Source organism: Trichechus manatus, unplaced genomic scaffold (genome assembly GCF_000243295.1).
Source record: "Trichechus manatus latirostris isolate Lorelei unplaced genomic scaffold, TriManLat1.0 scaffold00038, whole genome shotgun sequence".
Taxonomy (NCBI): Eukaryota; Metazoa; Chordata; class Mammalia; order Sirenia; family Trichechidae; genus Trichechus; species Trichechus manatus.
Window position 1 is genome coordinate 4,487,830 of NW_004443974.1, and position 12,046 is coordinate 4,499,875.

The window sequence follows — 12,046 nt, forward strand, 5'->3', positions numbered from 1 at the left end:
GCTCCTATACATATCTGCTCCTCCTTCTTATGTTGCTGTTATCACAAATTACGTCTTTATACATTGTGTGACCATTAACATAGATTTATAATTCTTGTTTTATGCATTTGTCTTTAATAATCATGTAGGAAAAAACAAAAGTGATAAACAAAAAATATAATAATACTGACTTTTATATTTACCTATTTAGTTACCGTAACTGGTGTTTTTTCTTTTCTCATATGGTTTCAAGTTACTGTTTAGTGTTTTTTAATTTCAACCTGAAGGCCCCCTTTTAGCATTTCTTATAGGGCAAATCTATTAGCAACAAACTCTCTCAGCTTTTGCTTATTTGGAAATGTCTTGATTTCTTCTTCATTTCCAAAGGATAGTTTTGCTGGATATAGAAATCTTAGATTTTTTTTTTTTTTTTTTTCCTTTCAGGACTTTAAAAATGCCATCCAACTGCCTTCTGTCCTATATGGTTTCTTATGAGAAATTGCCTGTTAATCTTATTGAGGATCTCTTGTTTGTAATGAGTCGTTTCTCTCTTGCTCCTTCCGATATTGTCTGTCTTTGGCTTTCCACAGTGTCTTAGGCTGGGTTCTCTAGAGAAGCAAAACGAGTAAAGCAGATAAACATATATATAGAGAGATTTTTATCAAGGAAATGGCTCACACGGTTTTTAGAGGCTGTAACGTCCCAAGTCCTTGGGGCAGGAAAGAGGCTTCTCCTGAATCACATCACCACAGGGTCTGGCAAACCCAAGATCGGCAGGCTGGAAAGCAGGGCTGTTGCAGGCTTCTCCTGACTCACGTAGCTACAAGGGCTGGCAACTCAAGATCAGCAGGCCAGAGAGGAGAGCTGTTGCTTACAGGCTGTGAAGATCAGTGAATCTCAAGATCGGCAGGCACGATTGCAGGTAAGCTGCTAGCTCGAGTTCCAAGAACCAGAGGTCAGATAAACAGGAGCCAGCTGCAGGATCCAGAATAAGCAAAAGCCCCAGCAAGGAGAGCAGGAAGGCCTAGGTGGCAGAGGGTGGAGAGATGAAGGCTGAACCACCACAGTCCCTGCCCCTGCTGGTACCACTCACAGCAGATTTCATCATGGGGGTGATCACAACATTATACGACTGCCAAACCACTGAGAATCATGGCCCAGCCAAGGTGGCACACAATCTTAACAATCACACACAGTTTAGTTATAATGTGGCCCAGTGTGGATCTTTGGGTTTATGTTACTTAGAGTTCATTGAGCTTCTTGGATGTGTAGATTTGTGTCTTTCATCAAATTTGGGAAGTTTCAGCTATCATTTCTTCAAATATTCTTTCTACCCCTTTCTCTCTTTCTTGGAATATCATGCCTGCATTGGCATGCTTGATAGTCTCCCACTTGTCTGCTAGGCCCTGTTCATGTTTTTCTTCATTCTTTTCTCTTTCTGCTCCTCAGACTAGATAATCTCAATCAACCAATTTTCCAATTCATTTATTCTTTCTTGTGCCCACTCAAATCTGCTCTTAAAATCCTCTAGAGAATATTTCATTTCAGTTATTGTCCATTTCGGCCCCAGAATTTCTATTTCAGTTTCTTTTTATAATTTCTATCTCTTATTGATATTCTCCTTTTGTTGAGACATTGTTCTCCTGGTGTTTTAAAATTCTTCGTCTATGATTTCCTAAGGATCTCTGGTGGCACAGTGGTTGGGCCCTTGGCTGCCAACCGAAAGGTCAGCAGTTTGAACCCACCAGCCACTCCATGAGAAAAATATGTGACAGTCAGCCTCTATAAAGACTACAGCCTTGAAATGCTATGGGGAAGGTTTACTCTGTCCTACAGGGTCCCCATGAGTCGAAATCAACTCGACAGCAAAGGGTTTTTGGTTTATGATTTCCTTTATTTCTTTGAGCATATTTAAGGCAGTTGATTTAAAGACTTTGTCTATTATGTCTAATATCTGGGCTTTCTCAGGGACTGTTTCTGTTAAGTTCTTTTTTTCCCCTCGTCATATTTTGTTTGCATGTCTAGTAATTTTTGTTGTTGTTGAAAACTGAGCATATTGAATGTTATAATGTAGTAACTCTGAAAACCAGATTCACCATCTCAAGTGTTTGTTGTTGATGCTTATTGTGAGCTGTAGTTTTTTTTTTTTTTTAGTTACTTTTCTAAACTTTTTTATAAAGACTGTATTCTTTGTCATTTATAGTCATTGAAGTCTGTTAGCTTAGTGGTCAGCTACTGATTGGACAGATATTTCCTTAAATACCTGGAGACCAAAAAAGGAAAAATCTTCCAGTCTGTGAAGGTATGCTGTTTGTGTGTGTCAGAGCACATCTTTAACACTCAGCCAGGCAGTTTAAATCTCTGCCGTCATCTTCACTTTCTGTTTGTGCAGAGATTCAAAGTCAGTCAGAGGAAAGAGGTTAGGGCTTTTTCAAGTCTTTTCCATGCATACAACCACCTGAACATGTGCATGGCCTTCTAGATTCCAAGGAATATGTGGGATCTTTTCAAAGCCCTTATTCCACAAAGCATCTTACTCCCCAGACTTTCCTACCAGGGTTTTTGGTTTGTCTGTTATTTGCCCAAATTTACATCTTTTGCCTGGGCAGCGGTGGTTATATCATTTGCATTTAAATGTTTTTGACTAATGCCCCATGAGTAGCCATTTCTCTGCTCTGAGAGAGTTCTGAGTTCAGCAAAATAGAGACATACCCTTTGTGTTAGGCCTTCAGGGAGGCACCTGACAGACAACCACAATTCTTTGAGTATAAAGTCCACTCTGTTCCCTCCAGCACCAGTAACCCACATTAGGAACATGGGCTGCTGTTTTCAAAACTGCTGCTGCACCAAGGATGGAGGTATGGGGAAAGGGTGATTTAAAATGCCACACAGCTCTTCTATCAGGTTTCAGTCACATTTTTCTTGATTAAGCATTCACTTGGTTGCTATAAATCTTTGACTTTTTTCCAGAGTTCTGATAAAGTTGATTGATGGTTTTTGCCATATTTCTCAGTGTTTCTGTAGAGGGACAGGACCTTGGAGTTCGCTACCCCACCATTTTCCCTGATGTCACAGTCATTTTTATTTTACATATTTTGAGACTATAGTGGGTGCATACATGATTAAGATTGGCATATATTCCTGGAGAATTATCATTCTTATTATGAAGTAGTGATTGTCTTTATCACTAATTATAATTTTGCATTAAAGTGTATTTTTTAAAGCTTTATTTAAATATAATTAACACACCATATGATTCATCCATTTAAAAAAGTACATTTCAATTTTATATGATTTTAGTATATTCACAGGGTTGTGCAACTGTCACCACAACCTATTTTTAGAAAGTTTTCATTCCCCCAAAAAGGATTCTGGTGCCCATTAGCAGTCATATCTCATTACTTTGTCCCACCTTCCCAGTCCTAGGCAACCATTAATCTACTTTTTGTCTCTGTAGAGTTGCCTGTTCTACATATTTCATATAAATAGAATCATACAATATATGGTCTTTTGTAACTAGTTGCTTTCACTTAGCATGTTTTCAAGGTTCGTCTATGTTGTAGCATTCTTTTAATTGTTGAATAATATTCTATTGTATGGATATGGCGCATTTTGTTTATCCATACATCAGTTGGTGGACTTTTGAATTGTTTCCAGTTTGGGGTTATTATGAACAATAGTGTTATGAACATTCATGTTAAGGTTTTTCTGTGGACATATTTTTGTTTTTTGCCTTAAAGTTTATTATACTTCATGCTAATTATAGCTGAGCCAGCTTACTTTTGGTAAAATTTCTTGGTATATTTTCCTATCCATTTATATCTAATCTTCCTGTGCCCTTATGTGAGAAGTCTCTTGTAATTAAAATATAGTTGGATATGGTACTTTTGTATAATCAGACAACCTGTCATTTTACTGGCATGTTTACTCCATTCACAGTTGTAATTACTATTATATTTGGACTTGTTTCTCTTGTATTGTAAAATTTCTTGTTCTACATCTAGGTCAATCGGCATAACATAGTTTATAAAGAAAATTTTCTACATTCTACTTTGGTGAGTAGTGTCTAGGGTCTTAAAAGCTTATGAGCGGACTTCTAAGATACTCCACTGGTTTCACCCCTTCTGGAGCAAGGGAGAATGAAGAAAACCAAAGACACAAGGGAAGTTTAGTCCAAAGGACTAATGGACCACAACTACCACAGCCTCCACCAGACTGAGTCCAGCACAACTAGATGGTGCCCAGCTACCACAACCAACTGCTCTGACAGGGATCACAATAGAGGGTCCCAGACAGAGTGGAAGAAAAATGTAGAACAAAATTCTAACTCCCCCCCAAAAAAAGAAGAAGACCAGACTTACTGGTCTGACAGACTGGAGAAACTCTGAGAGTATGGCCCCCAGACACCCTTATACCTTGGTAATGAAGTCACTCCTGAGGTTTACCCTTCAGCCAAAGATTAGACAGGCCCATAAAACAAAACAACACCAAATGGGCACACCAGCCCAGGGGAAAGGATGAGAAGGCGGGGGAGGACAGGAAAGCTGTTAATGAGGAACCCAAGGTGGAGAATGAGAGAGCGTTGACATGTCGTGGGATTGGCAACCAATGTCATAAAACAATATGTGTATTCATTGTTTAATGAGAAACTACTTTGCTCCGTAAACTTTCATCAAAAGTACAATAAAAAAATTTTTTTAAATTTCTTGTTCTATGTATTATATGCTTTTTCCCTCCTTTTCTGCCTTCTTTTGAATTGAATTTTCGGTATTTTACTTTCCCCTCCCACCATTCCCACTAGCTGACATCTATTTATATTCTTTTATTGTTAAATTTACATTGTGAACTTTTAGTCTAAAGGGAATGACTATTTCTCTCCTACTGTCAGACAATACAACAACCATAGAATACTTCAACTTCTATCAGTCCTCCCATTGAACATCATTTTTAAAAAACTTTTATTTTAAAACAATCATAGGTTCATAGTAAATTGCAAAGATAATACAGAGAGGTCCTGTGTACACTTTACTCTTTCTCCCAATGGTTGTTGGTGTTGTTGCCAGTTGCTGTTGAGTCAGTTCTGACTCATGGCAACCGCATGTGTTGCAGAGTAGAACTGCTCCATAGAGTTTTCTTGACTGTAATCTTAATTGAAGCAGATTGTCAGGCCTTTTCTTCTGTGGTACCATTGGGTGGGTTTGAACTGCCAACCTTTAGATTAGCAATTGAGCACAAACAATTTGTGTCACCTAGGGCTCCTCGCCAATGGCTACATCTTACATAACTATAGTACAATATAAACAACCAGGAAATTGATATTTTTTATAAAGTGTGTGTATAGTTTTATGTCATTTTATCGCATATGCAGATTTGTGTAACCATCACCACAGTCAAGATGGAGGACTGTTTCATCACCACAAAGATCTTTTTGTTATCCCTTTTGTGATGGATATGGTTGTGTGTCAACTTGGCTGGGCCAGGATTCTCAGTGGTTTGGCAGTCATATGATGTTGTGACCACTTCTGTGATGAGATCTGATATAATGTGAGCACCTCCATGATGGGATCTGTGGTGAGGAGCCAACCAGTTGAAAGGGAGTTTCCTTGGGAAGTGTGGCCTGCATTGAATATAAGTGGACATTCTGGCAAGGCTTGTGGGCTTTTGTGCACTCTGGATCCTGCAGCTGGCTCCTGTTCCTCAGACCTCTGGTTCTTGGGACTTGAGCTGGCAGCTTACCTGTGGCCTTGACTGCTGATCTTGGGATTTGGCGATCTTTGCAGCCTGTGAGCAAGAGCCCTGCTGTCTGACTTGCCAATCCTGGGTTCACCAGCCCCTGTCGCTATGTGAATCAGGAGAAGCCTTTATCCTGACCCACAGACTTGGGATATTACAGCCTCTACAACTGCATGCGCCATTTCCTTGATATAAATCTTTCTCTATATATATTTATATGTTTTACTGATTTTGCTTCTCTAGAGAACCTAGCTTAAGATACCTTTATAGTCACACCTACCACTCTCTTCCTGTGGTGCAAATTCCTTATTATGGTCCTTCTAGCAATGCATGGTCTTGTGACTACCACAAAATGATTGGGTTGGACTATGCAAATAAGGTACTTGTGGCCCAAGGGGTTTGGACAGCCTGCTAATAATGCAAATAAGGTACACAGAACCCTTGCTGGGGTGGGACCATCCAAATAAAGTATATGGAACCCTAACAAGGAGATTGGTCAGTTTTGCCATTCTGCTAAGCTTAAAGGAAGCAAAAATCCCAAAAGCAGAGAGGCGACCTCACTACCATCAAGAAGAAGAGCTGGGAGAAGAGAGTGTCCTTTGGACCTGCTGTCCCTATGCTGAGAACCTCCTAGGCCAAGGAGACAGAGAAAGCTGTAACAGCAGGGAAGGTGGGAGAAGGTGTGAGATGGTGAGAAGTGACAGCAAGCATGGTAGAGTCCAGCAGCAGAGAAACAGCAGCAAGAGAACCAGGAGACTAGTGCAAGATGGTGCAGTGGGATTTCTGGTCCACAGAAATTTTGACCCATGGAGCGAGAGAGCTCAGTGCCTTTGGGCACGAGGCTTCCTGGTAGAGTGGAGTGTCTCCGGACACTTACTGGAGGAGCTAAGGAACTCAGTCTCAGCTAAAGACTGAGCAGGGTAGAGGCCAGGCCAAGGGCTGAGAGAGGGAGCCAAGAGGAGCCCTACATGGCTGAGAGGAGCTGAGATTGCTGTCCTGAACAGAAGGGAGACTTTGCCTACATGCTTCCTGATCCTGATCCCGAGTTGTAGTCTGTTGATCCTGATTCTTAATTGTAACCTGTTATTTCCCTGATAAACACCATAACTGTGAGTATGGTCTGTGAGTTCTGTGTTGGTAAAAAGTTGGAGAGGAGGTATGTTTGACCTCCACCTCATGATGCTGATAGTGATTCTCTCTCCCCCTCATGAAGTTAGATGAAGAGATCTGGCATCACTGCACCGCCATTTTTACATACCCCCACTATCTCTAACCCTTGGCAACCACTAATCCATTTTCCATCTGTATAGTTTTGTAATTTTGAGAATTTTATATAAATGGAATTATACCGTATGCGAAGGAGCCCTGGTGGCACAGTGGTTAAGCACTTGGCTGCTAACCAAAAGGTTAACATTTTGAACCCAACAGTTGCTCCATGGGAGAAAGATGTGGCAGTCTGCTTCCGTAAAGATTACAGCGTTGGAAGCTCTATGGGGCAGTTCTACTCTGTCCTGTGGGGTTGCTATGAGTCGGAATCCACTTGACGGCAACTGGTTTGTTGGATTGGTTATACAGTATGTGACCTTTTGAAATTGGCATGTTTCACTTCAGCTTAATTCCCTTGAGATCCATTCAAGTTGTAGCATGTTTCAATAGCTCTTTCCTTTTTATTGTTGAATACTAACTAGTTCATGTTATGGATGCACTGATTTGTTTAACCATTCACCTATTGTAGAACATTTTGGTTGTTTACAGTTTTTGGCTATTATGAATAAACTGCTATAAATAATCATGTACAGTTTTTATATGTACATAAACTTTCTTTCTCTAGGATAAATGCCCAGTAGTACAATTGCTGGGTCATTGGCGTAGTGGTTAAGAGCTTGGCTACTAACCAAAAGTTCGGCAGTCTAAATACACCAGCCGCTCCATGGAAACTTTACGGGGCAGTTCTAATCTGTCCTATAGGGTCTACAGAGAATTGACAACAACATGATGAGTGTATGCTTAGTTTTTTAAGAAACTGCTAAACCTTTTCAAAGTGGCTGTACTATTTTATGTTCTCACCAGCAATATATGAGAGATCTAATTTTTGCATCCTTGTCAGCATTTTGTATTATCACTGTTTTTATCTGCTCTAATAGTTATTTAGTGATAGCTCATTGTGGTCTTAATTTTCATTTCCCTAACGACTAGTAATGTTGAACATCTTTCGTGTGCTTATTTGCCATCCATACAGCTTCTTCAGTGAAATATCTCTTCTTGTCTTTCACCTATTTTCTAATTGAATTTTTTTTTTTTATTGTTGAGTTTGGAGAGTTCTTCACGTATTCTAGAGATTAGTCTTTTGTCACAATATGTGGTTTGCAACTATTTTCTCCCAGTTGTAGCTTGTCTTTTCAACTTCTTAACAGAGTCTTGTGAAGAGCAAAAGTTTTTAATTTTAATGAAGTCCAATTTATTAATTTCTTTTTTTAGGGATCATACTTTCTGTGTCATGTTTAAGAACAGTTCACTAAGCAGTAGGTATTGAAGATTTTCTCTTAAAAGTTTCATAGTTTTAAGTTTGACATTTAAACCTATGATCTACTTCGAGTTAATTTTTGTATAAAATATGAGGCTAGGTCAAGAATTTTTTTTTTTTTGGCCTGTGAATCTCTAATTTCTTCAGCACTATTTGTTGAAAAGAATATCCTTCCTTCATTGAATTACTTTGCCAAAAATCAGTTGACTGTACTTGCGTAGGGGTATTCCTGGATTCTCTATTTTGTTCAAGTGGTCTCTGTGTCTCTCTCTCTGCCAATACCATACCATTTTGATTGTTGTTTCTATACAGTAAATCAGGTAGAATAGTTGCTCCTCCCACTTTATTCTTTTTTTCTCCCTCAAAATTATTATGGCTATTCTAGTTCCTTTGCCTGTCCATATAAATTTTAGAATAATCTTGTGTATAGTTACAAAAAATCTTTTTGGGATTCTGATAAGAATTTCATTAAACTTATATGTTAATTTGGAGAAAATTGGCATTTTTAATATGTTGAGTTTTCTAATCTATGAACATAGTATGTCTGTCCATTTGTTTCGGTCTTCTTTCATCAGCATTTTCTAGTTTCATCTTCCAAATCTCGTACATTATTAATTAGATTTATACATAAGTTTTGTTTTGGGTTTTTTTTTTTTTTAGCAATTGTATTAATTTTAGTTTCCACATATGCATTGCTAGTATATAGAAATAAAATTGATTTGTGTATGTATGTTATTTTTGTCTTGTGTTTCAGCCCCCAAAATGAGTACCTTTGTTAGTTTTATAAAGTCAATGCTTGCTTAGATTTACCCAAATGTTTACTAATTTGTCTTTCTTCTCATTCTTTCTGGCTTGCTTTTCTTCTTCTGAAGGAACATCTTTTAAAAGTACTCTCAGTAGAGTCTGTTTCTTGTAAACATTCTATTTATTCAGTTTCTTTGTTCCACTTAATTTTCTGTATGTATTTTCTTTTCTTCTTTTTCATTGTTGTTGATTTTGTGTTTGCTGAGTCTTTATGTTTTTCTAGTTTTTGATTTTGATTTGTAGGATTGTTAGTTTCCTTTTTGGTTACCTTAATATTTACCCCTATTTTTCTAAGTTTATACCAGTCTTTTATTTATTTATTTCACCTTGACTTCCTCTCCATATGAAAAATCTATGTCTACATTTTTCAAGTCCCTCTTTTTTTTTTTAATGTTGTCATCTTGTATATACTGACATCTGTTTCCCTATTTTCAGTGTTCTAGCCTTGATTTACTTTTGTGACTTCCCTATCTGGGTTGCTATCTGGTGGCTCTGTCCTGTGTTCTAGTCTTGGGTTGTTATCTGATGTTACTGATTTTATAACTGGAGGACTCCCTTTAGTATTTCTTGTAATTTTGGTTTGGTTTTCGCAAATTCCATAAACTTCTGTTTCTCTGGAAATGCCCTAATTTTGCCATCATATTTGAGAGACAGTTTTGCTGGATATATAATTCTTGGATGGCAATATTTTTCCTTCAAGGCTTTATATATGTCATCCCATTGCTTTCTTGCGTGCATGGTTTCTGCTGAGTAGTCCGAGTTTGCTCTTATCGACTCCTTTGTAGATGACCTTTCGTTTATCTCTAGCCGCTCTTAAAATTCTCTCTTTATCTTTGGTTTTGGCAAGTTTGATTATAATATGTCTTGGTGACTTTCTTTTGGGATCTACCTTATGTGGGGTTTGAAGAGCATCTTGGATAGATATCTTGTCATCTTTCACGATATCAGGGATGTTTTCTGCCAACAAATCTTCAACAATTCTCTCTGTATTTTCTATAATCCCCCCTGTTCTGGTACTCTAATCACTTGTGAGTTATTCCTCTTGATAGAGTCCCACATAATTCTTAGGGTTTCTTCATTTTTTTTAAATCCTTTTATCTGATTTTTCCTCAAATATGTTGGTGTCAAGTGCTTTGTCTTCAATCTCACTAATTCTGACTTCCATTGCCTCACTTCTGCTCCTATGACTTTGTACTGAGTTGTCTGATTCTGAAATTTTATTGTGAATCTTCTGGATTTCTGATTGCTGTCTCTTTATGGATTCTTGCAGCCTGTTAAATTTGTCATTATGCTATTTTCTAATCTTTTTAATTTCCTCTAGTGTGTGTTCTGCATTTTGCTTAATTTCCTTCCTAATTTCTTGAAGAGTTCTTTATATTAATCTTTTGTATTCTGTCTCCAGTAATTCCAAGAAATTTTCCTCTTCTGGAAAATTTCTAGATTCTTTAATTTGGGAGCTTGCTGAAGCTGTCACGGATTGCCTCTTAAAATGATTTGATATTGACTATTGTCTCTGAGCCATCAATAAGTTATTATATTTATTTATTTTATGTTTGCTTACTGTGTCCTAGCTTCATTTTTTTTTGATATGCCCAAATAGGCTGCTCATATGAGTTAGTTTGATTATTGGCACCTCTGAAGATTAGATCTGTTACTAGGTATGTGCGCTCAGGAGTCCACCCACTCCTCCTGTATGGATTCAGCTCAGGTGCCCAGGTAGAAAGCCACCAAGTGTGTGGTGTAGACTCTCACTTACAGTCCTAGACAGGCATGGGTGTTTGGTGTAGGCACAGGCATCTGGCTATAGCAGGGGGACACTCTGAGCAAGGCAGGGGGCCGACGGCCACCTCCAAGTGTCCAGGAGGAAGGTGCATCCCTATTCTCTACAGCACATAGGTGGGTGGGTTTTGCAGCCGGACTATGAGCACCTAATGCTGTTGGCTGTAAGGACTGGGGGGCACCTCTTATTCATGGGCCCCTATCGCAGGTGGCTAGGTGGCGTGGGTGGAGCCACCAGTTCTCAGGCCCCTGACGTGGGTAGGTGAAGACCCTGCTTAATGGGCTGAGCAGTGTCAAATGTCAAGAACCTGCCACTTCATAGCTGAAACAGTTGAAGTTAGAGTTCCGGTATATACCCTGTTGTACTGCGGTAATGAGGGCCTATGCTGTTGAGATGGGCCCACACAAGTCTATGCAGGGGGAAAGGCACTCAAAGTCCATGGGTCCCTTTATGCCTGTGCCTAGGCAAAGGAGCTGTGCCTACCCTGGGTTTCTGGCTTAGGGGAGCCAGCAGTTTATTTTTTTCCCATTTGTTAATTTGTTCACTCTCCAAGGCAGGGAGAATGACTCCAGGAGTGTGACAGATCCTACTTTCAGCCCAGGGAACTTGGCACTTACTGAAGCCAGTCCAGGACCCAGTGTAGAGCAAGGAGAGGGGAAGTAAATGGGAGAGAGGTTTTTCCCTAAGGAGGGTGTTTTTGATCTGTGCAGTAAGCCTATGCAAGTACTCACCTTTTGCAGATGAGGGCTGCTTCTCACTGGTTCTGGGTGGCTGTGTAGAGTCTCTAGCACTGGGTCTCTCCCGGTGCGGAAAACACACCTCCCGAGCACCACTGCTTGCCTGTCTCACCAATCACCCGTGAGCTGCTCCAGCCTGAAGGGCTCAGGCTCTCACTGGGTCAGGTCTGGCAACTCCTCGCTGCTTCTGAACCATCTCTCCCCGCCACTCCAGTCCGGTTCCTCAACTCTGGCTTTGATGTTCAGGGCTCCCAGATTGCCGTATATAATCAAATCACTTGTTTTTTCGGGTCTTTGTTGTAAGAGGGTCCGCCAGAAGCGTCTGACTACTCTGCCATCTTGGCCCCGCCTCTAAACATTCTATTTAAAAAATGGTTTTCTTTAGCCTTCACTCTTATGTAGGTAGAAAATCTGACATTGCCATTTTCTCTCCAACTTTAATATCATTTCATTTCTTCTCACCTCTGGTGTTGTTTTTCTAAAGTCTGC